Below are 24820 nucleotides of genomic sequence, written 5' to 3'. Positions count from 1 at the left end.
TTGGTTCACCTCTCCAATTTAAGCTTTGATGTTTCCACCAATTAAAGTCATACGGGTTATATGTGGGAGTATGTGATGGTTGTTGGTAAGCGTTATCACCCATAATATAATCACGCATTGTCTTTTTCTTAACTAATGGATGATAATTGTTCTCCCTTATATGATTGTGTATGGACTTCTTAACCAGTAGAATATTATATTCTGGTCGGTTCTCGATCAGGGTTTCAGTTAATTTTTGAGACATAGGTTGTTTTCTAACATAATCATCTAATAGCCCTTCAACGTATCTCTTGTATTCTAGAAGTAGATTAGAGTATTCATGTGTCCCTCTTGCACGAACATAATGAAAGTATAATTCTGAATCTAATCCTAAAATAAATTCCTATAGAAAAATCTTACAACAATATGGAAAAACAAGTAGATGGAGTAAAGAAGGATGTTACTAGAAAAGAGGAACTAGATATAGATGGTCCTACACAAAAAGCAAACAAACGATGTTAGTTATGTTAGGAAAAAAAAAAAGATAAACCCTAAGAATAAAATTCTGGGAATAGAAAAATTCTAAAAACCCTATATTAGAAAATTTCAAAAAATAAGAAAAATCTAACCTAAAACAAAATTCAAACCTAGAAAACCTAAATCTAATCGTACTCAACGTAACTCCCCTGCAAGTGTGCTAAAAATGTATTCACAACCCCAAGTGCAAGGTTGCGATGTAGTAATAACTCAGTGAGACCAAGGTCGAATCCACAGGGAATGAGAAACATGATCTAGTACTAATCAAAGTCTAACTTAGTTGGTTGGATTTTAATCCAGCAATGTGAAGGAAAATAAATAATAAAGATAAAACACTAAGGATACAAGAATCCACTAATAGTAATCTCAACATCAATTTACTGCTTCAATATAAAATAACACATTTGAAATCGAAGTCCTAGTCTATCCAGTCGGATGATAGAGCGGTTAAATCATTCACAAGTATTAAGATGAATATGATTTCAATTGACCGGTTCTTCCATTAAGCACTCGAAATTCAATCGCATGGAATTGAAAGCATCCAATGCACCCCTAGGCATCATTGGATCAATCGATTATACAGACTGATTCCTTCTTTAGATCAAGGCTAAACAATTGCTAAATCTGAGCATTCATTGTACCCGGAGTGGACAATGAATCCAGAAATAAACAACTCAAAGACTTTCAAAGTAAATTCAAACTAAACTAATGTACTATCATCATTTAAAGTGATAACATTGAATTTAACCAATTAAACACTGAAATTAACTACCAGCTTCATCTCTTAACCTTAGCTAATAGATTAGCTAGTTATAGCTAACTTAAAAACAAAAGATAAGCTAAAAGATCTACTAAAACCCATGAAGAAATCAAAGTAGAAGAATGTTGTCGGTGCTCCACCTATGCCTTCTCTCACTTTTCAAATCCTAGAAGATGATTTGGAATAGCCTAGGGATTTCTTTAAATTGTTTTACAATTCAAACTTTCGCATCGCCTCAGAAAAGCTTGCAAATCACCTCAAATTTACGTATTATGCGCATCTTCCATTGTAAACTTTGATAATATCGAAACTCGTCTAGAACTGTCTTTGATGACATAAAAACTCGTCTAGCGAGTTAAGCCCGAAATTCCTAAATTATCAATGCCATTGAAGTCTATTTTTGAAATTATTTTCGGACTTTCTCCTTTTAGACCCAGAATTTCATAATATGAAGTCCTTGTGACCTTATCAACATGTTAGATGGCAAATAGATATTTTGGTGGACTCAATGAGGTTTTTAATGGTGGGATCCAATCAGGACTATTTCCTGTGGTGTGGTCCACCTAAGTTTTGAGCATGCTTTATTTTTGGATCATGCTCTAAAATGAGCTTTAAAAATGGTTGGAGGGTGTGGATTTAAGGCACATATATTACTTGACCAGCTTTGGCGGATCCGGGGTCTCACCCACTCCGGCTGAACTAGTCTCCAAAGATCCATGAGTCAAGGTACGAGCATAAAATATCTATCTGTTAAATATCTACTCCATCCATCCATATTAACAGTTCATTTAAGGCCTCTTGTGGGACATAAAGTTTTTACATCAAGCTGATATTTGTGTTTTTCCTTAATTTAAGTCTACATGACTTTATCAACCGATTGAATGGCTAATAACATTACAGTGGGGCCTAGGATGTTTTTAATGGTCTCCATTCAATCCCCATCATTTTCTTTCATGTGGTCCATCAGAAATTTGGATGTGTTTCGTATTTGAGCGCACGCCCTAAAATGAATGGATAAAGTGGGCAGACGGTGTGGATATACAACAATACATCAACGTGGCCCCATGGTAACAATACGATGGAATCTGCTCTTGCAATGGTTTTCTTGTACTGCTTGCTTAACACGCATGCAAGAGGTGAAGGACGCGACGTGGATCACCTGGACAATCTATCACAAGAACTTTTTTTTTTAACACAGGCACACATACCCCCACACACTCACGCCTTAGTGGAATTTCACCACCTATAGGTACTCGAACCCTCGTCCAGGTGCTGAAACTCCTAAGAGTCTATCACCGAAGCAAGAGTAAGGACCTATCACAAAAACTTTTTTTTTAACACATGCACACACACCCCCACACACTCACGCCTTAGTGGGATTTCACCACCTATAGATACTCGAACCCTTGACCGGGTGTTGAAACTCCTAAGAGTCCACCATCGAAGCAAGAGTAAGGATCCCTTACGGCAATAGAAAGTTAAGTGGGCCAAGTGATGTTTGTGAGAAATCTACCCATCCATCCTTTTTTCTAAACAATGTTAAGCATTGAACCAAATTTTGGCAGGAAGAACCAAAACTCAAGTGGGCTACACAACAGAAACAAAGAGGATTGAATGTCCACCGTTGAAACATTCTTGGCCAGCAGAAGTTTATGATCATGCTAATTATTTTTTTTTCAGTTCATCCTGGTTAGAATGACCTTACGAGCAAAATGAATGGCATATAAACATAGCGTTGGACCCCGAGAGGTTTCAACGGTAGGCATTTTCCTACCTACTTTTTCTTTTTGGGTGGCCCACTTGAGTGATCAGGTTAATACTTTCTACTTTTTCCTATTAGGTAGCCCACTTGAGCGATCAGGTTAATACTTTCCTGTTTTCAGTTCATCCCAGTCGGAATAACCTTATGAGCGTTATGGAAGGCATATAAATATCGCTTTGGACACAGGAAAGTTTGAACGGCAGGCATTTCCCTACCCACTTTTTCCATTCGTGTGGTGCAATTGAGTTTTGGATATGCCTTAATTTTCATCCCATCTACTAAAATGGTCTTGGAAAACATAATGGATGGTATGGATTTCTCACAAAAATTACGGTGGACTCTACCTTGGCTGAGCCCTCTTTCGATATTCTCGCGGTTACTTTTTTACTATAAAGGCGACCAACCATTCGACTTTTTTTATTCAACCGAGACAAAACCCACCGTATCAATCTAGACTTCTATCCTTACGGACAAGCCAATAAAGATAAAAATACCTCTATTTTTTTCCAACTTCTTTACCCTAAAACTAGAAGTATTTTTATCCAAAACCCTCTTTCCGTATCCTAAAAATCTACTTTCGTAACGTAAGTTTGCAGCATTTCAAGAAAAAAAAAAGTGCACAAAAGGTGAGTGTCTAGGTAGGGTGCTAATGTTTTCTATTCTCATACCAGGCCTGTTGGATATGGTACGTAGCGGCTTTGGCATTATATGGAAATTATTTTACACCTGGCATACGAATACTAAAATCAAATGGTACAAATTACTTTAACCAGTGTAGATTTATCATGAACCAAAAATTGAACTTATTTGATCACTTGACTATCGACTTTCTGGACATTTACTAGACGGTCGAAATGAAAACTATCGAACAGTCCTTTCCCGAATGACAAGTGTCCAAAAATCAGAGTTTAGGATCATTCAAATAATCTCAAATTTGAATTTAACTCGAAAACAGTGGGATCGACAATTTAGTCAGTTTTTATTTAAGTTAATATATACACGTGTACAATTCTGAGTGCATGCATATCAAGCATCATTATCAGCCGAGTATCATGTAGCCATTTCCTTCATTTGAATTTCGAAAGCAAACAACGGCTACCATTCAAAATCTTAATCTACTCTCTCAACGACATTCTCTCGCTCCCGTCTCGCCCTCTCCTGCAAAAAATCCCCCAACCCTCCTTCCACCTCTCTCTCTCAACAGTCTCCTCTCACCCCCATGAAACCCTCTATCCCCTCCCTCTCTGTAATGGCGATGATGGTGAGGTGATGAAGATGTGATCTGGGTCATTAGTCTCCCTTTTCATGGCATCTAAAACCCGACAACAATCAACAGGTCATCTCTCTCTCTCTGATCGGATGTTCTTTAATCTCCCGTTCTTCAATGTATGATTCAAGAATTTCTAAGGAAGATGGATGCATTTTGTCTCTATTCTTTCGATTTGATCTATTTATAGGCCTCTGGGATATCGATTCTTCATTTGAATTCTGCTACGATTATGGTATTTGAATAGGTTTTGAATTCATTAGCGTGTTGTATTTGACGATTTAGGGTTTGGATAGTTTAGTTTGGTGTTATTCTTTCTGAAAGGGCATTTTGGTTTTTTCTTTATCATCTATAGAGATTATTCATGAGGACATTGTGGATTTGAATTGGTTCTGATAAGGAATTTGATATATTGATCAAGGGCAATCTTTCTGAAAAGGTTATTTTGTTGTTTTTTTCTTAATTATGTAAAGGCTATCTGTGTATGTATTGAATTTTAGATAAGGAATTTTTTTTGGTTTTTTTATTGGTTTTAGTCAAGAATCCCCCAAGGGTTCAGATGGATTAATTGATCAGAATTCTTTAGAATATGGTATTTTAGTCCCTTTATGGTCCCCTTGCAGAGACTGGTTGCGAGGATATTGAGTTCCAACTTGGGAATTCATTAACCCTTTTAGCTTTGGATTGTTGAAGGTTTTGATAGCTTTATTTAATGAAATTCTTTGGGAATAGGGAATAGGGAATGGGTCTCCCTCTTGGGTTTTTTTTTTTTTTTTTTCCTTTAGAGATCTACAGTGAGGAAATTTGAGTTTCTTATTTGAAATTCATTATGAATAATTTAATCATTTCTTTCTTTTCTTTGTGGAGCATTCCTTGCCAGTCTTACCTTATAGGAAAGCCTGCTACATTTCAGTCCACATATTTCTTTTCAATGTTGGAAGTTGGCATGAGCCATGGAAGCATGCCCATGGTTCAAAGTATCGTCTAGTATGACTTGGTATTGTTAGATTCATATTGGTTTTGATGGGAATTGGTCTGAGTTGGGCCACCTGTAGAAATTCTTTCTTTATTTTAGAATTTGAATTATGCTACTGTAGTTAATACCTCATCTGGTGCTAATCCTTATAAACCTGGTGGTAGCACAAGTAACATCCTGTGTATGTAAGGAAATTATCAGTCCTGAGTGCTCCGATCTCTCTGATTTTTCCTTTTTCACTTGAATCTATTATTCAAACAATTTCGTTCCATTTCTATTAGGGGAATTGGACTTTTTTCAGCTTTTATCTGCACTATTGACTGATTTTTCTGTTTTCTTTTTTCCTTTTTTAGTCTATCTGCATGTTTCCATATTGGAATTTTCATTTGAATTAATTTCTCCAAAGAATTTAACTGTTTTCAAGCAGTCTTCTCTTGCAAATTTTCAAAGATGTGGTCAATTTGCCAAATTCCAATGGATTAAAAAAAAGACTCCTCTCTCTCTCTCTCTCTCTCTCTCTCTCTCTCTCTCTACTGCTGGTACAGATCCTCTTCCCCCCTTTTGACCTTTCCTGTCTATCTTTAGCTTTTGATTTTTCCATCTAAGAAAAATGCTTTTCCCTGCTATAGAATTACAAAATCCCAGTACTTGATTTCTTTCTTGCTTTACCTTTGCTCCTAATTGGTGATTTTTCCATTGTTGTTTTGATTATTATGTATCTTCTTTCAGGATTTACAGCTTGTTAGATGCCTTCAATCTCATTCTAGATGCTGCTTGGAACTTTGTTCTTCTGTTTAAGAGCTACAACAACATCTGCAATAGCCATGCTAAAGAGAAGCTCTTGAAAAATCAATCCGTCTCTGGCACCTCCTACTCCAATGACTACAAAGCAAAGCACATGTATGGATGCGATGATTCTTCCACTCAAAATTACTTTGGGAGGCTTTTCTTTCCATTGATAGATTGCAGAAAATGGTATTTGTATGTTGGAATTGTTTGAATCCGGAATGATTATTATTATTTTTTTATTTTTATTTTTTTTCGTATTTGCTTCTTTTGATGGCTTAAATATGATTATAGATTTGTATTCTGCAATGCTCAGCATGAATTGTTGGTGTTGTTTTCATTTGGGGCCAGTATTTCGCATACGTGGGATCATCTATTAGTGATTTTGTTGTTGGATGGGATTCCTATACAACATGTGTGTTTGGGGCCACCTTATTCTACATGTGACATCCATTCTATCAACATGAGTTTTGGATACTAGGGCTAGTTTTGGATATATATGGTGAGAATGAGAATTAGCACTTGATGGATGGGGTTGATATTACACTCACAACATGGTGGGCCCTAGAGTTTGCTTTTTTACTTATTACGCACATCAGTTGTTGTAGTAGATTCTGGTCCTTGGTTGTTTGTCTATTGGACTTCACTCTATATGGGTGATGGAATGGAACTTTGTTCCATTGAACAATACGTCATAGCCATTTGATTGGTGAAATTTTTCCTGTTGCATATATGATCATGGGCTTTAGAGTACCATGGAGAGGGTGTCGTGCACATTTGCATTAGATAAGATATATTGATTAATAAAGATAATAGCCTCTAGTGGAGAGGAAGATATAGTAAATTGATTAGGAAAGATACTGAACCTTCGATGGAGATGAAGACTTGCAAACTTGAGAGGATGCCATGCACATTTGGATTAGATAAGATATACTGATTATTAAAGATATTGAGCCTCTAGTGGAGAGGAAGATACAATAAATTGATTAGTAAAAATATTGAACCTCTAATGGAGATGAAGACATGAAAACGTGTCCTAAATATAGCAGTGCCTGTTTAAATGGATTCGATAGGGTCGGAGAACTTAAATCCCACTTGGGTCCCCATCAAAACCCAATGCTACGATCCTTACTCTTGCTCTGGTGGTAGACTCTTAGAAGTTTCAACACCCGGTCAAGGGTTCGAGCATCCATAGGTGGTGAAATCCCGCTGCAGTGTGAGTGTGTGTGCATGTTAAAAAAAAAAAAAAACCAATGCCAGCTAGCCATGTAATATGTAATGTGTCTTTTAATCATTAGCATGTACTATGCAATCTCTTATTATTATTATTATTATTTATTTATTTATTTTAAATCTAAGGTTGTGTTGGATGCATTATTGAATTGAATTTCCACATTTAGTCTAATAAAATGGAAATACACAAATTTTTATTTCCTTAGCATTCATATTGAGGGTTTGGCTTGAAATTGTAATTTGAGGGAGGGTCACTTCCTTATTTTGAATGCTTATCATTTTATAAGTTGAATTAAGTACTAGTACTTAGGATGAGGTCCCTTAGTGAATGTTGTTTGCCAATGATCGAGCAATGAGAATAGAGAGGGGTTCATACTAAATAGGAGGTTTGGTGGATAGGTATCTATAAGTTTTAAAATTGATAGAATTGGGACAGAGTACTTGGAGGACAACTATAGTGGTAATAGTCATAGATATGGGTCTTCTAGAAAATTGATGGACAGGGGTTTTGTGAAAGTGATAATTATCTTGGCTCTTTTATTCAAAAAGATTGAGATATATCAATGAGGATGTCTGCAATGGGATTTAGGTAGGTGGATGAAGTAGAGATGCAACCCTAGAGTATTGTTTGATCGTCACATACCAATGGAACTTATGTTTTTTTTATAAGAAAGCTATTAGAACAGTTTGCTCTATATGGGCTAAGTGTTAGGCAATTAAGTGGAAATATGAATGAAGGATGAAGGTGGCACACATGATGATGCTAGATGAATGTGTTAGAAGGACTAGAAAGATATTCTAAGAATGAGGCAATTTGAAGTACACTAGGATCAATCTCTCTCTCAAAAAATAATAATAATAATAACAAAAAACGAATTAGGATCAATTCCTATTGGAGATAAAATGATGGAAAATTGATTGGGATGTTTTGGCTATGTGCTAAGAAAGTCGAGAGTAGCCTTGATTAGAAAGTTTGATTAGGGTTGAAGGGCCTAAAAGGAGAATGAGAGAAAGACCTTAAAAGAATTTCATACACATCATGAGAAGGGATATGAAGGCCTTTTACTTATCGAAGATATAACACTTTGGGAATTTTTTACTAAACATAAAGATTTGTAAAATTGATCCCAAATAGCTTGGACAAGGCTATGATGATGGTGATACAACAACAATGATAATGAATGTGAATCTCTATTGTATTTTTCTTTCAAGATCATCTAGTGTTTATTTGGAGGAGTGCATAGATCACTATAGTTTTGACTGATCCAAACCCTTTATATAGTTGGTCGTTTTAGTGATCTAAAAATTAAGGCCCATGTTCAAGAATCCAAGAAATTGATGTTTTACAGCCCTTGGTGGCTGCCACACGAAAAAGAATATTATGAGTGGAGGAATTTGGCCAAAGAATACTTCGACTTACGGTTGAATGTGGTCATTTTAGATTGGTGAACTATCAATTCATGGTTGCCACATGGAAAAAAAATATTATGAGTGGAGGAATTTCGCCAAAGAATATTTTGACCTTTTTGGAAGACTTAGTGCATGGGTCATCCATACTATGCCCTTTCGAGGTGATCCATACCTTTTCTTATGACTAACCCCATATTCATTGATCCAACCTATTGATATAAGTTGGGTTGATCCAAACCATTCATGTGGTTAGGTCCTTATCCGATGTTCCAAAACAGTCATGTTTGGGATTATGTTTAGTGACTCAAACCCTCATATGATTCATGATGTTTTCCTTCATTCAAACTAATTGATATTCAAAGGCCGATGTTTTAGCAATCCAATAGGTTGTTTAGCAATCTTTTTATGGTTGAATGTGATCTTTTTAGGATTGCTGAACTATCAATTCATGGTTGCTTACCATACAATTGGGAATTTTCCTCTTTGGCCGACTTGGTACATGCGTCATCCAAAGTTGGCTCATTTTCAGTGATCCTAACGTTTTAGATGGTTAACACTATAGTAATCCAAATCTTTACTTGAATTGGCCAATATTCCATAATCCCATCCGCTCATAGAATTTGGTCCTTACTAAGCAGTTTAGGATTATTGTGCTTGGTGTTTGTGACCCAAACCACTAATGTGATCAATTGATAACTTAGTGCATGAGTCATCCACAATGGGCCATTTTTAATGATCCAAGCCATTAATATCTCACATTACAGTTTTAGTGATACAAACAGTTCATGATTGGGTCCCTTCATGGTGATCCAAATCGTTAATCACTTGGCTTGTTTCGAATAATATAAATTTTTATATGATTTGTCCTTTTTTCTCTAATCAAACCGCTTATAGGATTGGACTAACATTTTTTAAAAGATTGGGAATCCTATTGGGCTACTCCTTTAGAATGCTTGGGCTATTTGAAGTGATCCAAATTATTCATATGCTTGGGCTTGTTTTAACTGATCTAGACCCTTGATACAATTTGGTCTGTTTAGTGATCCAAATCCTTTGTATTATTAAGGCTGTTTTCAGTGATTGTTCAATAATTCAAGCAAATGTTTTACAACCATTGTTGGATGCCACATGCAAAAGATTAAAAGAATCATTAGGAGTGGAGGAATGATGAATGCACAGATGTTTGGTGGTTGAATGTAGTTTTTCCTATTTGGATGACTTGGCACATGGGTCATCCATAGTTAACTCGTTTTTTATGATTGAAACCTTTCACATGATTGGCACTCTATTTTGTAATCTAAACATTTATATGATTGGGCTAATGTTCTATGATCCTAACCTTTCATGCAATTGGGCCCTGGCCCTTTTTAAAAAATAAAAAATAAAATCTAACCTGCTAGTGTGGTTGGCTGATTTCTAGTGTTCCAAACCAATAATATGTTAAGCTATGTATTTAGTGTTCAACATAGTCGATGTGATACAACCTTGACTGATTCTGAATTGTGATTTTGTCCATTTGATACAATTTAGTAAGTGAGTCATCCATAATGGGTGACCATTAATCTCTCTCATTCCATGTTTAGTGGTACAAACCATATGTATGATCGACTCATTTGTTGTTATCCAAACCGTTAATCTATAGACTCATTTCTAGTGATACAAACTGTTTATAGGATAGGTCCCATTTTCTTTAACCAAATTGTTTGTAGGATTGGGCAAACCTTTTGAAATGCTTGCTTGGGACATTTAAAGTAATCCACTTTGGCTAACCTTTTGAATCACTTGGGCCGTTTGAAGTGTTCTAATTCGTTCATATTATTGGGATTGTTTTAAGCAAACCAAGTGCTTTATATAGTTTGGGCTATTTTAGTGATCTAAACCCTTAATATTATCGAGGCCTTTTTCAATGATCCAAATCAGTTAATATGCCCAAGCTCTTGTTCAACAATCCAAGCAAATGTTTTAGAGATCTTGTTGGATGCCACATGTGCAAAAGAAAGGAAGAGAAATCATTAAGAGTGGATTGATCTGGCCATAGAATACTTCAATCTTTTGTAGTTGCATGTAGCTTGTTTTGTAATGGATGGATTTAGTTGCTTAATTGAGAATTGTGATTTTTCTTTTATTTAGGAGACTAGCTACATGGTCATCCATGCTAGGCCTTTTTGTTGTGATCCGAACCCTTTCTTATGTTTGGCCTTGTATTTAGCAATTCATGCAGTTGATATAGTTGGGCTAATTTTCGGTGATCCAAACCATTCATTTAATTGAGCTGCTATTCAATGTTTCAAAGCATTCATATGGTTGGGCCTATGTTTAGTGATCCAAACCCTTCATATGGATCCAACCATTTCCATCGATCCAAATTGATATTGGAAGGCCAATGTTTTGAAATCCAATATGTTGATGTTTTACAACCTTTGGTGGATGCTACATGCTCCAAATTTGTTCGAGTGGGGTCTAGTTGTAGCATATTTTGGCCAACCATGATTTATAAAGTTGATCCCAAATGGCTTACACCAGGGGTCAAAATTGAGCTCGTATCCTTTTGCGTTAGTTACAGATGATTTAATAATGCATTTGCATGAAGAGTTCCTATGGTGTATGTTGTTTGCAAATCACATAGTTTTGATTGTTGAGATAAGGGAGGGCATAAACAAAAAATCAGAACTATGGAAGGATGCCTTAGAATCTAAAAGTTTTAAAATTAGGAGAAAATGAGGAATTAGTTAAGGTTGTTGATTAAGAAGTACGCCAACATGACCATGTAACATCCCGAATTTTTACAGCCAGAGTTTATACTCGAGTCCCAGGAAATCGGGAGTTAATACTGTAAGAAGTGGATGTCTCAAGGTCTCGCCTTGAGATTTCTCTTATCTAGGTCACATCTATTTACATTCATATGGTAATCATTCACAAGAATAAAATTAACTGCATTGATCATTCTATGATTAAATAAATTGTCAAATGCTCTCTCATTGGGAGCTTATTACAACGTTGCGTAGTGAAAGCGTAAATAAAATAAATCGTAAAATACTTTTCGATTCTCATTCAGCAAAATCTTCTATCGGGGACTGATCTTTTGGATCCTCAACCTGTATGTCACCTGCATCATCTTTATGGTTGGAGAGGGTCAACGCCCTACTCATAGTGATGGTTATCCTTTAAGGTTAACAATAATTCAAGAGATTCATAAAAGTAATGTAAGAGTTCTGATATGTCACGTACTCCACCACTATGAGAGGTATTAGCATGTGCAACCAATCTACATGAATGCATTCATAGCAAAGTGTGTGCGGCTCATCATACGAAATGGTCATCACAATGTGGAACATGATTCATAGAAAACCCGACTCGACTCGCATCCCATAACTACGGATATTCGCTGGCGTGTCATATATTAACGCGGATTTATGCAAACATTTCAACGCGAGACAACAACATGGTTGGAGAATTTACGTAACATGATGTGTTCATGGAGCGATTATTTGCGACATCTAATCCTGAGAAGTGATATAACATGCATGGTGATTTACTTATATCGATTGTGCACCACGCCAACCAACCCACGGAATTACGTGCCGACCAAGAGGGCCGCTACCCATAACACATTACGTCCATGATAAATATTTGAATCACTAGTTGTGATACCTTTAACACATCACTTGCATTGATAGAGAACATAAACTGAATCATGAGGGTTTTGGAATACTAAGACACATGCCCAAGCCTTAAAGATAGATAGCATAAGGCTAATAATACAAAGAGGAGAGTAGCAATGGCTAACTCAACAAGAGGAGAGTGGCAATGGCCAACTCATCAAAGAGGAGAGTAGCAATGGCTAACTCAACAAAAAGGAGAGTGGCAATGGCCAACTCAATAAAGAGGAGAGTGGCAATGGCCAACTCAATAAAGAGGAGAGTAGCAACGGCTAACTCAACAAAATTAATAAAGGCAAGGGCAAGGCTTGTATTCATTGCCCCACATAAATTCATAAAGATCACATGTAATTGAAGTCATATCATAATTTCCAAAGGATAGGCAATTAATGGTGGTAAAATTATACGATCGCAGGGAGAGAATCATAGTAACATAAAACATGTAAAAAGGCAATTAAATTATACCAACTTAAATTAAGGAATTCTTAAAGGATAAAACCCTCACCGCTAATGTTATTCCTTCCTTAAACGTAGGTGTGCGTCGAAGGATTAAATATTTAATCTAGTATTAACAATTTCTTTTTAGTGGTTAACTTTGATTTGAACTAATTGGTTTTTGACATGACTTGGATCAAAGTGTTAGAGAAAGGAAAGAGAAAGAAGTCTAAGAGGGAAAAGGTTGGGCAGAGATCTACCTTAGATCTTAACTCGCCACTTAGCAAGTTTCTCAGCTCGAAGATACAATATATTAAATGAAGATTTGTAAGACAGGATATGAGAGGGTATACAATTAATAAGAAAAGTAGCAGTTAAAAGAGTATCACCTCAAAAATTTATAGGTAGGTGCATACCAAGCAGAAGGGTGCGAGCAACTTTAAGAAGATGACGATTATTCCATTTTGCAATACCATTTTGTTGAGGTGTGAGTGAGAGCACACGACGTCCTAGATAAAATACTATGTTCCTACAAGAAGGACAAAAAGGCAAATGGAACATTGAATTGAGTGCACACTTCATGATAAAACAACACTTAATGATAAAACACTTTAAACACATCAAACACTTCACTTTTAGATTTCAAAAGATAAATCCAAATCATGCGTGAATAATCATCAATAAAGGTAACAAAATATATAAATCTAAAAGTGGAAGTAACCAGAGCTAGTCCCCAGACATCCGAGTGAACCAGAACAAAAGGTTGAGATTTCCTCTCAGAAGAGCTACGAGGAAACGTAGCACGATGATGTTTAGCTAATTCACAAATATCACAGCATAACGGTTTAGTGTCAGATAAGGAGGGAAATAAAATTCTCAATTTAGCTATTAATGGATGTCCTAAGCAGCAGTGCCATCGAGTCAAGGACTCTCGATCCAGAGAAAGGGTACTAAAAGTGGCAATTGGTATATTATCGAGAAGATAAACGCCTCCTTGCTCATGCCCCAAACTAATCACCCTCTTTATTTATAGGTCCTGAAATAAACAATAAGAAGGAAATAAGGTATTGGAACAATTTAATGATTTAGTAAGAGAGCTAACAGACAATAAGTTTAATGAAAAACGAGGCACATGCAAGACTGAGGACAAAGACAAGGAAGAAGAAAGGGGGATGGAACCAATCCCAGATATGGGAGTTTGGGTTCCATCTGCGACTGTGACATATGGAGTGTGAAGAGAAGGAGAATAAGAGGAAAAGAATTAAGACTTACAAGTCATATGAGAGGAAGCTTCAGAGTCTATGACCCAGGAGGTAGGAGAGGATGACACAAGAAGAGCATACCTGACTGGGCCAAAGCTGCGTGAGATGGCTCAGGAATATCACTAATGTGAAGCCGCATAAGGACATCATATACAGCTCAAGAAATGATGAAACTCCCCTGAAGTAGACTGCTCAACTATCGGGGCGGAAGATTATGTCTCAGGAGCAACTGTGGATGCAGTGGCATGCGTAGGACAACCATGAAGCTGCCAGCAATAATCGATTTTGTGATTAGTTCCACCGGAACCATCACGTCCTCATCCACGTCTACCACGACCATGAAGACCACGACCGCCATGATTGTGATCGCTTTCGCGGCCTTTACCACGATCACTAAAACCAAAAATGCACCATGAACTCAAGGATGGTACCCGAAGGCCAAGAGATGACTGATCTCCAGCAAGATGTGCCAAACACTTTGGTGGCATAAATGAATGAGAAGGAAGAGAGAGACAGTAGAGCGCTGACACATGGCATATACTGTCGTCAATGGAGGAAAAGGATCCTGCATAACAACCTAATCTTGAATATGAAGATAATCAAAATTCAACCCAGCTAGGAACTGCATGATACGAGTATCATCCCGCTGCTTATGGGCAAGTTCATGATCCTCTTTACATTTGGAAGGAAGAAGCTGATACAGGTCCAACTCATCCCACATACCTTGAAGCGTCGAATAGTAATCTTTTAATGATCTTGAGTTTTGTTGAAACCGACCAATTTCTTAAATAAGCTGGAATACCCATGAAAAATTCTAAGATTTCGAGAACATATCATGAAGCATATCCCAAATGCCTATAGCCGAGGATAAAAACATCATTGAGTGGCTAATCGAGGAATTCATACTATTCAATAACCATGCAATAACTTCATAATTCTCATTTGTCCAAGATTTGTAGGAAACATCTATAGAGCTTAGAGGATCATCCAAAATATATAACAATTTCTCACGGGCTCCTAAGAACACCTTTACAAAGTTTTGTTGGAACCGACCAATTTCTTGAATAAGTTGGAATACCCGTGAAAAATTCTAAGATTTCAAGAACATATCATGAAGCGTATCCTAAATGCCTTTAGCCGGGGATAAAAACATCATTGAGTGGCTAATCGAGGAATCCATACTATTCAATAACCATGCAATAACTTGATAATTCTCCTTTGTCCAAGAATTGCAGGTAACATCTGTAGAGCTTAGGGGATCATCTAAAATATATGACAACTTCTCACGGGTTCCTAAGAACACCTTTACAGATTGTGCCCATTGAAGATAATTATCATCATTCAACTTAGTGGAGGCAATCTGCAAGGGGTTAGATTCAAGAGACCCTATGCCAAGATATGAGGGCCCTTTATCAGCCATAGGAGAGTCCAAGAGAGATAAACCTATGCCAAGAAGGATTGATTCAAACAACTTTATCTCACTCAATCCTTCAAGGTAATAAGAGATCAACCTTAAACAAATAGAAATAATCCAAAATAACACGAAACTCAGTCAAAAATGGCCCAACCGAGTGAAAAACAGCTCAGTCGCACGTCCATTTGAGGTTAAAACCCTCTCAAACATGGATCTTAAGTAAAAAATTGTCCATGGGTAGCTTGGGGGGCAGATTTCGGTCCATCTTGAGCAAAGAAACTAAAGAAAGCTTACCGATTTGAGGTAAATCGAAGAAAAATAGAAGATGGGCCCGATTTTTGAATTTCTCTATTTTGCCTAAACTACCATTAAAGGAGGTCTAAAAATTCTAAAAAAATTATAAAAAAATCTTCTAAAATCAAGATCTATTAAACCCCTAAACTTTTAACTCAAACGAAGTCCATGCATCTGTACAACGCTGACATCGACTGTACGGCTGCTAACGTCAGCAAGGTGATGTGTCGCCTCTCAATCTGTTGGATGCGGAATGCCTTGATCTATGCTTTGATACCAAGTAGAGAATGGTTTGAGGATTATAATGTGAAGAAAAGAGGAGAAGATTGAGAGAGAAGGAGGAGAGTTTAGGAAAGATGTTGTGTTAGGCTTACTTTCTCTAACGCACAATATTTATTATAATAGAGCATATAGTACACCACAGGAGAAGAGGAAAGTGTGAAAATGCACCACTAACCACATACACTATACACTAAGATTCTCTATACCAACTTACCTTGGGTACGTGCAACTCCAAGATAACCGTCGGCATCCATCACCTGTGCATAACGATCCACTGCGTAATTCCAGGGTAGCTGCCAACATTCACCACTCGCGCACATCTCGCCTAACGGCCAAGATCGTGCCTGAGATTATGGACTATGCCATCCTACATACACTATAAATAAAGGATCTACCCACACTAAAAAGTTACGCAGAATCTTTCACCCTAAACCCCTCAAAACGACTAAACCCAGATTCCTTGCCTGACTTTGGCATCGGAGGGTCCCCTGCTCTAGCCAGGGTCTCCTCTGCTCTTCTCGTGCAGGTGCTCGAAGGTCTGAAGAGGGTAGTCTAGATTCTTCCATCAACAATGCTCACAAATAATTGCTATTTAATTACTTTCATCCTCATCTTTCCCTTAAACAATCTTTGAATAATCCTTGATTTGTCTGACTCATAGTTTACATAAAGTCAAACTAAGAGGGGGTCATTACTCTTACTCTGGTGGTAGACTCTCTGGAGTTTCAACACCTGGTTGAGGGTTCGAGTACCCACAGGTGGTGAAATCCCCCTACGGCGTGAGTGTGTGGTGGTGTGTAAAAAAAAAAAAAGAAAGAAGAAGAAGAAGTCAAACTAAGCGGTTGTCACTTCTCTCTCTCTCTCTCTCTCTCTCTCTCTGTTTTTTTATTTTTAATTTTATTTTTTTTTATTTTTTAAATAAATTGGCTAGTAAATTTTTTTAGCATGTTGGATGATCTTTGCAAGCTCTGAGTCGACTTAGCAAATCTGCTACCTGAGGGAACTAGCTTGGTAAACTAGTGATTTGTTTATTAGTAGTTAGGAAGGAATGCAACTTTTTCTCTATTAAAACTTTTCATGCTCGAAGTTAGCAATTTGCAATATGAGGGAGCTAGCTTGTCATATTATCTATATTTTTTTAGGTTGTAGTGATATGTTTATAAATAGATCATAGGACAAAATGCACTTTGTTTCCTAAGGAATCCTTTTTATTTGCATCTTCCCAATGAAATTTGTTACTTTTTCATCTAGTTATAGGCACCGGTTTATGCCAAATTTTCTTTTATCCTTAATATATCTTTAAAAGAACTCAATTAGGCTTTTCTTTTGTCTCACGCCTTATCTATTGTTTTAATCACACCTTTTTTGTGAGTGTGTTTTCAGCTTCTTTGCATTCAAGCGTTTTGTTAGACTTATTAGAGAATGTTGAAGCTTGTTGGTTTCTATCATATACATGAAGGTTTTAATTCTTCTAAAAGTGATAATTTTCTTAACACCTTTTCTAGTTATTAAATGATCATGAAATTATTGTTTTGAATTTTAGGGATCTCATTTGATTATATTGGGGGTTGATATGTGGAAACTCTGTTATTCCCTTTTACTTAGGATACCATGTAGTTACCATATGTGATGGTTCAATATATATATATATATATATATATATATATATATTCTATTTTTTGATACTTTTCCATTGTGCTTTTTATCTCTGCTTGTTTCGATGATTTGCTAGTTTTAGTCAACTACTTTGGAGATACATTAGTTGAATTACGTGAATAGATTTTCATTTCTGTGGAGGGGAATAGTTTCTATGATAATGTTACATTTGATTATCTAGCTATTAGTGGTACTTGTACATTATAATTTTTTTTGATGTTACACTAGATTAAATCATCCAATTATTTGATGTGATTCGATGGCCCTTGGGGGATGTAGATGACGACTTCTCTATTTAGTGGCTTTAGTACAATAGTCGGTTACATGGGTTTATTTTTTGTGATCTAATCTATCAAATATCATGTGGACAATTTTTAACGATGTAAACTGTTTGTAGAATTTGGTCCAATTTGAATGGTCCATTGTTATATGAGTTGGCTTATTTTATTAAATTCAAACCATTCTCATGGTTGGCTATCCAAATTGCCAATATGGTTGCGTTCTTTTACAATAATCCAAATCATTTATAGGATTTAGCAATTGGGAAACTAATTGATATTTTAAGGCTCATATTCAACAATCCAAGCAAATGTTTGATAGCTTGTATTGGTTGGATTGATATGCCACTAATGTCAACCATGAATATGCCGAGACTTATGTTTAGTGATCCAAATAGTTAGACATAACCATGGTGGATCTAAAATTGCATTTTGACCCATTTAAGACAACTTAGTGTGTGAGTCATGCACAATGGGTCTATTTTCAATTATCCAACCCATTAATATCTCTTGTTCCAGTTTTATTGGTAGAAGCCTTTCTTATGATTGAGTCCTTTTATAGTGACAAAAACTATTTATTACTTCGCCATTTATGGATATGTAATTCTGTTTTCATTTGTCTAAGATAATTGAGTGCATGAGTCATGTACAATGGTCCATTTTCAATCATCCAAACAATTAATATTTCATGTTCTAGTTTTATTGGTAGAAACCATTTTTATGGATGGGTTTGCTTGTTGTGACTCAAATCGTTAATCACTCGGTGTACTTCTATTTACACGAACAATTTATAACAATGGTCCTAGTTTCGTTAACCAAACCATTTATTAGATTGGTCTACCTTTTTTAAATGCTTTGGCCATCTGAAGTGATCCAATTGGTCTAACCTTTTGAAATGCTTGGGTTGTTTGGGGTGACCCAAATCTTTCATATTACTGGCTCTTTTTAAGTGATCCAAACCCTTTATATAATTTTGGTCATTTTGTTGATCCATACGCTTCATATTCTTGAGGCCATTTTCATCAATCTAAGCCAATTGATATTCAAAGGCTTTTATTTAGCAATCTAATATATGTTGATGTTTTATAGCTGCTGGTAAACGTCACATGCACCAAAATAGTTAGCGATGGAGTCTATCCTTAGCATATTTTGATGTTTGATGATTGACGATTGTATCAGATTTGTTTAAGATTTTTTTACTATCAATTTGTTAGTTATATACTGTAGAGTTATCATTTTTCCTATTTGGGTGGCTTGTTAAATGGGCCATCCACAGTTGACTCGTTCTCAATGATCGAAAATTTTCATATGATTGGCACTGTATTTAGTAATTCTCACCTTGGTATGATTAGGCCAATTTTTCGTGATTCTTCCCCTCTGTAGGTTAAAGCCCTTAGTCAGTGGTTTAAATTTATTTATTTTATGATTGGGCTTGCATTTAGTGATGTAAACTATGAATGTCACTAGTTGGTTCCTAGTTATCCAAACCATCTATGTGTTAAGGCATATGTTTAGTGATCCACATAGTCCATTGTGACATACCACTTGCTGGATATAGAATTATGTTTTTGCCCATTTGATATAATTGAGTTTATGAGTCATTCACAATTAGCTCATTTACAATTATTATAAAACCCTTAATTTCTCTCATTCCGATTTTAGTTATAGAAACCTTTGGTTTGATTAGCTCCCTTTGTAGTGATTGAAACCATTAATCACCAAATTGCTTCTAATTGATACAAAGTATTTGTAGGATGGGTCCCAGTTTCACTAACCAAACCGTTTGTAGGATTGGTCTAAACTAGTTGAAATGCTTTGCCATTTGAAGTGATCCAATTGGACCAACCTTTTGAAATACTTGTACCGTTTGAAGTGATCCTTACCCTTCATATTATTGGGCATGTTTTAGGTGTTCCAAACCCTTTATTTGCATCATTTTAGTGATCCCAATGCCTTTTTATTATTGACGCCATTTTTAGTGATCCAAGTCAATTGATATGTTAAGGCCCATCTTCAACACTCGAAGCAAATGTTTTATAGCCTATGTTAGTTGCCATATGATTTGAAAATTTATTCAATTAAATGCTTCTTTTAAGGTTTCACCCTTTATAGGGCATTCATTGTTCACTGTGATGGATATTTTTAAATGGAGGCTAATTTCAATGGATGAGATGTATGAATAGATATATGAATATATCCATGAGGTCTACCAAAAATTACAATAGACAATACAATATATACAATGATAGGGCATTTTAATTGGTCACTGTGATAGATGTTTGGAGGCTAATTTCAATGAACAAGATGTATGAAGAAATACATGAATATATCCATGAGGTCTGCCAAAATCCAATAGGTGATATGGTATGTACAGTGATAGTGCCTTTTATTTATTAATGGGTAAAAGCCCTTTCATTACAACTCCTAATTTCAAGACATTATTTATCATCAAAGAAATATCGTGTATAACCCTTATGCTGGATGGCCTTAGATGGTGATTATGAGCCTCTACCATGGAATAGGAATATGTCAAAATTTATGTGAGATATTAAGTGAAAATGTGAGGATTTACCAATGAAAGGTTGTAAAATCAAAGAAACTATGGGAGACATACTCATTTAACACCTATTCTTTTTTATATGGTCATAAAAAGTTCCACCAAGGATGGCAATGTTCGCTTGACTTATGGGAAGAAAGAGGGTGCTGACAATCAATAATATTTGCAAACAAGATCACTTATCCTTCCTAACATATGTATAATGTGTATGGGAGATGTGGAGTCAATTGATCACCTCTTCATTCATTGCATGTTTGCTTAAAATGTGTGGGATTGCTTTCTCAATGCTCTCCATACAAACTTAGGTGAAGCCGAATTCTATTGTGGACCTTTTGTGGTCTGGGCATTCAGGAGGGGTGAGAAAGGTGGGGAAAACTTTGTGGAGATTGCTTTTTTGGAAGAGATGTTTCAAGTTTTACTTAGGCAAATTTAAAATGAAAAGAAGTAAGAACAATAAAAATAAAAAATAAAATAAAAATGAAAAAGAGAAAGATACATAAAAAAGTAAGAAGAATCTAAACAAAATATGGGGTTCTTAAGCAAGATTTCCAAGTGGGTGAAAATTAATTAATGCTCCATTTTTTTTTTGGAATAATCTTTTACTAATCAATGAAACTCCATATACAGATTAACTTCCTAATCTCTAAAAAAAAAATTATTTGAGAATACCATTTATAATGATATTTTTATTTGAGGCAAACTAATCTTCATGTTCAGAGTCTTTCTTGTTTTAGGATAGTCTTGATCTTAGTAAGGTTTGATAATTTACACATATAGATAATTACATCCTAAGCACATAATACAAAACTTCACTAAATGCCAAATTTCATTCACCTCCAATAGAAGGATAGTCAAATCCATACTCAAGGATGTACCTACCCAATCATTTTTTCTCATTTTACTTGGATCTAAGGATTCGAACGATGTGAGGTTTCACTTCCCAAAACCCGTCATGAGTTTGGGCAAACGACTTTGGTTGTGGGTTTGATCCTCATAAACACGAGTTTGATTCCCCTCCTCGTGGATTACTTGTTAGGAGTTTGGGCGAACGGCTTTGGTCGTAGGTTTGCTCCCCATAAACACGAGTTTGATTCCCCTCCCTGTGGATTACCCGTTACGAGTTTGGGCGAACAACTTTGGTTGTGGATTTGCTCCCCACAAACGCGAGTTCGATTCCCATCCCCATGGATTACTCGTCACGAGTTTGGGCGAACAACTTTGATTGTGAGTTTACTCCCCACAGACATGAGTTCGATTCCCCTCCCGTGGATTACCCATCACGAGTTTGGGCAAACAGCTTTCATCGTGGGTTTGCTCCCCATAAACATGAGTTCGATTCCCCTCCATGTGGATGTCACGAGCTCGAGTGAATGGCTTTTTTCATGGGTTTGCTCTCTGCAAATACGAGTTAAATTTCTCTCCCCGTGGATTACCTTTCACGAGTTTGGGCGAACGGCTTTGGTCGTGGGTTTTCTCCCCACGGACATGATTTCAATTGCCCTCCTCGTGTATTAGCTTTCACGAGTTTGGGTGAACAACTTTGATCGAGGGTTTGCTCCCCACAGAAACGAGTTCTATTCCCCTCATCGTGGATTCCCTGTCACAAGTTAGGGCGAACAACTTTGATCATGGGTTTGCTCCCCATAGACATGAGTTCGATTCCCCTCCCCTCACATTTTGAGACTCTTGAAATCTTGACCCTCAATTTCATTATCTATCTTCATTGACAAAAAGGTTGGTGATATAGGACACATGATTTACCTGTCACGAGTTTGGGTGAACGACTTTGATCGAGGGTTTGCTCCCCACAGAAATGAGTTCTATTCCCCTCACTGTGGATTACCTGTCACGAGTTTGGGTGAACAACTTTGATTGTGGGTTTGCTCCCCACAGACATGAGTTCGATTCCCCTCCCCTCACATTTTGAGACTCTTGAAATCTTGACCCTCAATTTCATTATCTATCTTCATTGACAAAAGGGTTGGTGATATAGGACACATGATTTAATCCTAGCATGCAACATGGGGATTTGAATGTGTCCATAAAGTAATTCAATTAACAAAGGATGTTTAACCCGCCACATAATTAAAAGTAAATAATAGGAAATAAAATATGATTTAACCTAAATCACATGCCCGTGTGCTAAGAAATCACATAAATCAATTAAAATTAGGCCCGATGTAATGATAGAACTTTCAATTTAACATAGGCACGTTCCACAGTCAAGGGATTGACTTGTAGGTTTTATAAATAGGGTTAGGAAGGGAAAAATCTGAAATTTGGAAAATTAAGGTTCATGAAAATTGGGAATTTTGGAATTAAGGTTTTTCAGAATTTTGGAAAAAGATGAAATTAGGAATAAATTTGGTGAATTGGTTAAGGGGATTGATGGATTTAGGTATTATTAGAGGAAAATTAAGGTTTTGGGAAGTTCGGGATTTTGGGGTCCTCAATGGTTAATTTTGATTGGGGTTGAAGTTGAATGACGCAAATTTAAAGAAAAAGATGATTTGGATTAGTTTTAGATAGGAAGGGAAGAGGATAGATTAAGTTTTTGGGAAAATACCTCTTTTGGATAGAAAGGAGCAGAGAAGGAAGATAGATGGAAGCCTCACACCACCATTGAATAGGGAATGACATCCTTTTTATTGGACTGTCTTCAATAGGAAAAATCACAAAACACTTTACACAAGGGTTGAACCTGTGGAATCAAAGTAATAACCGTCGATCATAACAAAATGTTTTTCTAGCTAGCTGAAAATATTGGGGCATCATTTAAAATAGACAAATGTTATGCATCATCTACAATAGGATTTTGTGCTAGAATCAAACACTGGGGAAATTTAAACAGTTAAGAAATAAATTGATAAGAAGAATACTAAAAGACAATCTAATCAAAGCCTTTGATCCTTATATTCCAATCTAAACTTCTATTGTTAAAGTGCCTAGGGGAAAATATTAGAATTCGAGTAAGAGGATTGTGGTATACACCAATAGTGGATCAAAGTGACCAAGACAGAGCCCAACTTCCTCTTGATAACCCCCCGCTCTTTCTCATGGCCAAACCTACCTATTTTTTCTTATGAAGGCATCAAAGAGGGTATGAGGCTGAAGAGGATTTTTATTTGTAGGAGGAGTGTTCAAGTTTTGCATTAACGAAGACACACACACACACTTGATGGATGGAGTGGGTTTTACATATACAACATGGTGGAGTAAAATCCTTTTTTGATGCAAATTTGGTACTCATGGATTAAGTTAGGTATTGTCCCTTTCAATACGTTAACTGCTTTCAATTTTCTCGAGTTTCGTTAACTTTTGCAAGCTGATGCATTTTAATTCTCTTTATGAAAGCCTCCCAAGTTTCACTATTGAAGCCAATCTTCACATCTCTTCAGTTTTTGCCACCAACCAAGTTAAATAAAAAGGTGACATGTATCATTATGCCTTTATTGCTAACTTCTGCAAGTTATGCTTTTTAATTCTCTTTATGAAAGCCCTCCCAAGTTTCACTGTTATGATCTATTGAAGCTGATCTACACATTTCCTCAATTTCTACCACCAAGTAAATAGAATCTGTTATTGCTTGCTTGCTTTTGACCACTACAATTTCTCATGGTGCTTCTTAAGGGAATGTACTGTTGAACATACCATGGTGTGGGTTTGCTCAAGACTAGAAGTATGGAGCTGAGTTGAAGGTATTTCGGTTTCCTTGGTTTTTTTTTTTTGTCTATTAATAATGATGGGGTGAATAATATGAATGGATTGGATGGCTTAAAAAGTGGTGGCCCCTGCAAGCAACCTGGGTTATGGTTTTTACAATTCAATAACAGTTGCAAATGTTTGGTGTGTTGCGATACCCATCATATCAATGGTTTGGATCATTGAACCTTGGGGACCCACTTTGTATGATTGGTAACTCAAATGTGTTGTATTGACTCTCGACCCATGTGTTGTATAGTAAGTTGAACTGTTTTATTTTGTAGTTGCAAATTGTCTATTACATGCTATGATGTGTTGTAAGTTGGTCTTTAGATGTTTTCACTGCATGATATACATTAGTTTTGTTGACTATTTTTTTTTTTTTAAATTTAAAACTGAGGTTCCCTCATTTACATGGATGTCCCATGTGCCAAAAAATCCACTGGTTTGAAAGATCCTAGATATAGAATCTTTAGCCTATTTTCATTGGATGTTGTATCTCCCATGAGATTTACAGTTCCAGTTCCTCTTTTACCTGACGATTCTGATACTATTCATAGGTCTTTATTAG

At 36.3% G+C, this 24820-nt stretch overlaps 1 long non-coding RNA gene across 3 annotated transcripts; it reads left to right on the top strand.

Annotated features, from left to right (window-relative positions):
- The first annotated feature begins 4157 nt into the window (after positions 1–4157).
- LOC131251397 (uncharacterized) lies at positions 4158–24452 on the top strand. Of its 3 annotated transcripts, none has more exons than XR_009173818.1 (3): positions 4158–4374; positions 6011–6181; positions 23902–24452. It is a non-coding gene; the product is annotated as an uncharacterized LOC131251397 (long non-coding RNA). The 3 variants fall into 3 exon arrangements; XR_009173817.1 differs by lacking the exon at positions 23902–24452 and adding an exon at positions 17440–17644; XR_009173816.1 differs by lacking the exon at positions 23902–24452 and having other exon boundaries at positions 6011–6417.
- The last annotated feature ends 368 nt before the right edge of the window (positions 24453–24820 follow it).

The sequence above is a fragment of the Magnolia sinica genome, chromosome 7, assembly GCF_029962835.1.
Source record: "Magnolia sinica isolate HGM2019 chromosome 7, MsV1, whole genome shotgun sequence".
In the NCBI taxonomy this organism is placed as follows: Eukaryota; Viridiplantae; Streptophyta; class Magnoliopsida; order Magnoliales; family Magnoliaceae; genus Magnolia; species Magnolia sinica.
The sequence above is the reverse complement of the archived record's forward strand: the minus strand, read 5'-3'. Positions and strand labels throughout refer to the sequence as shown.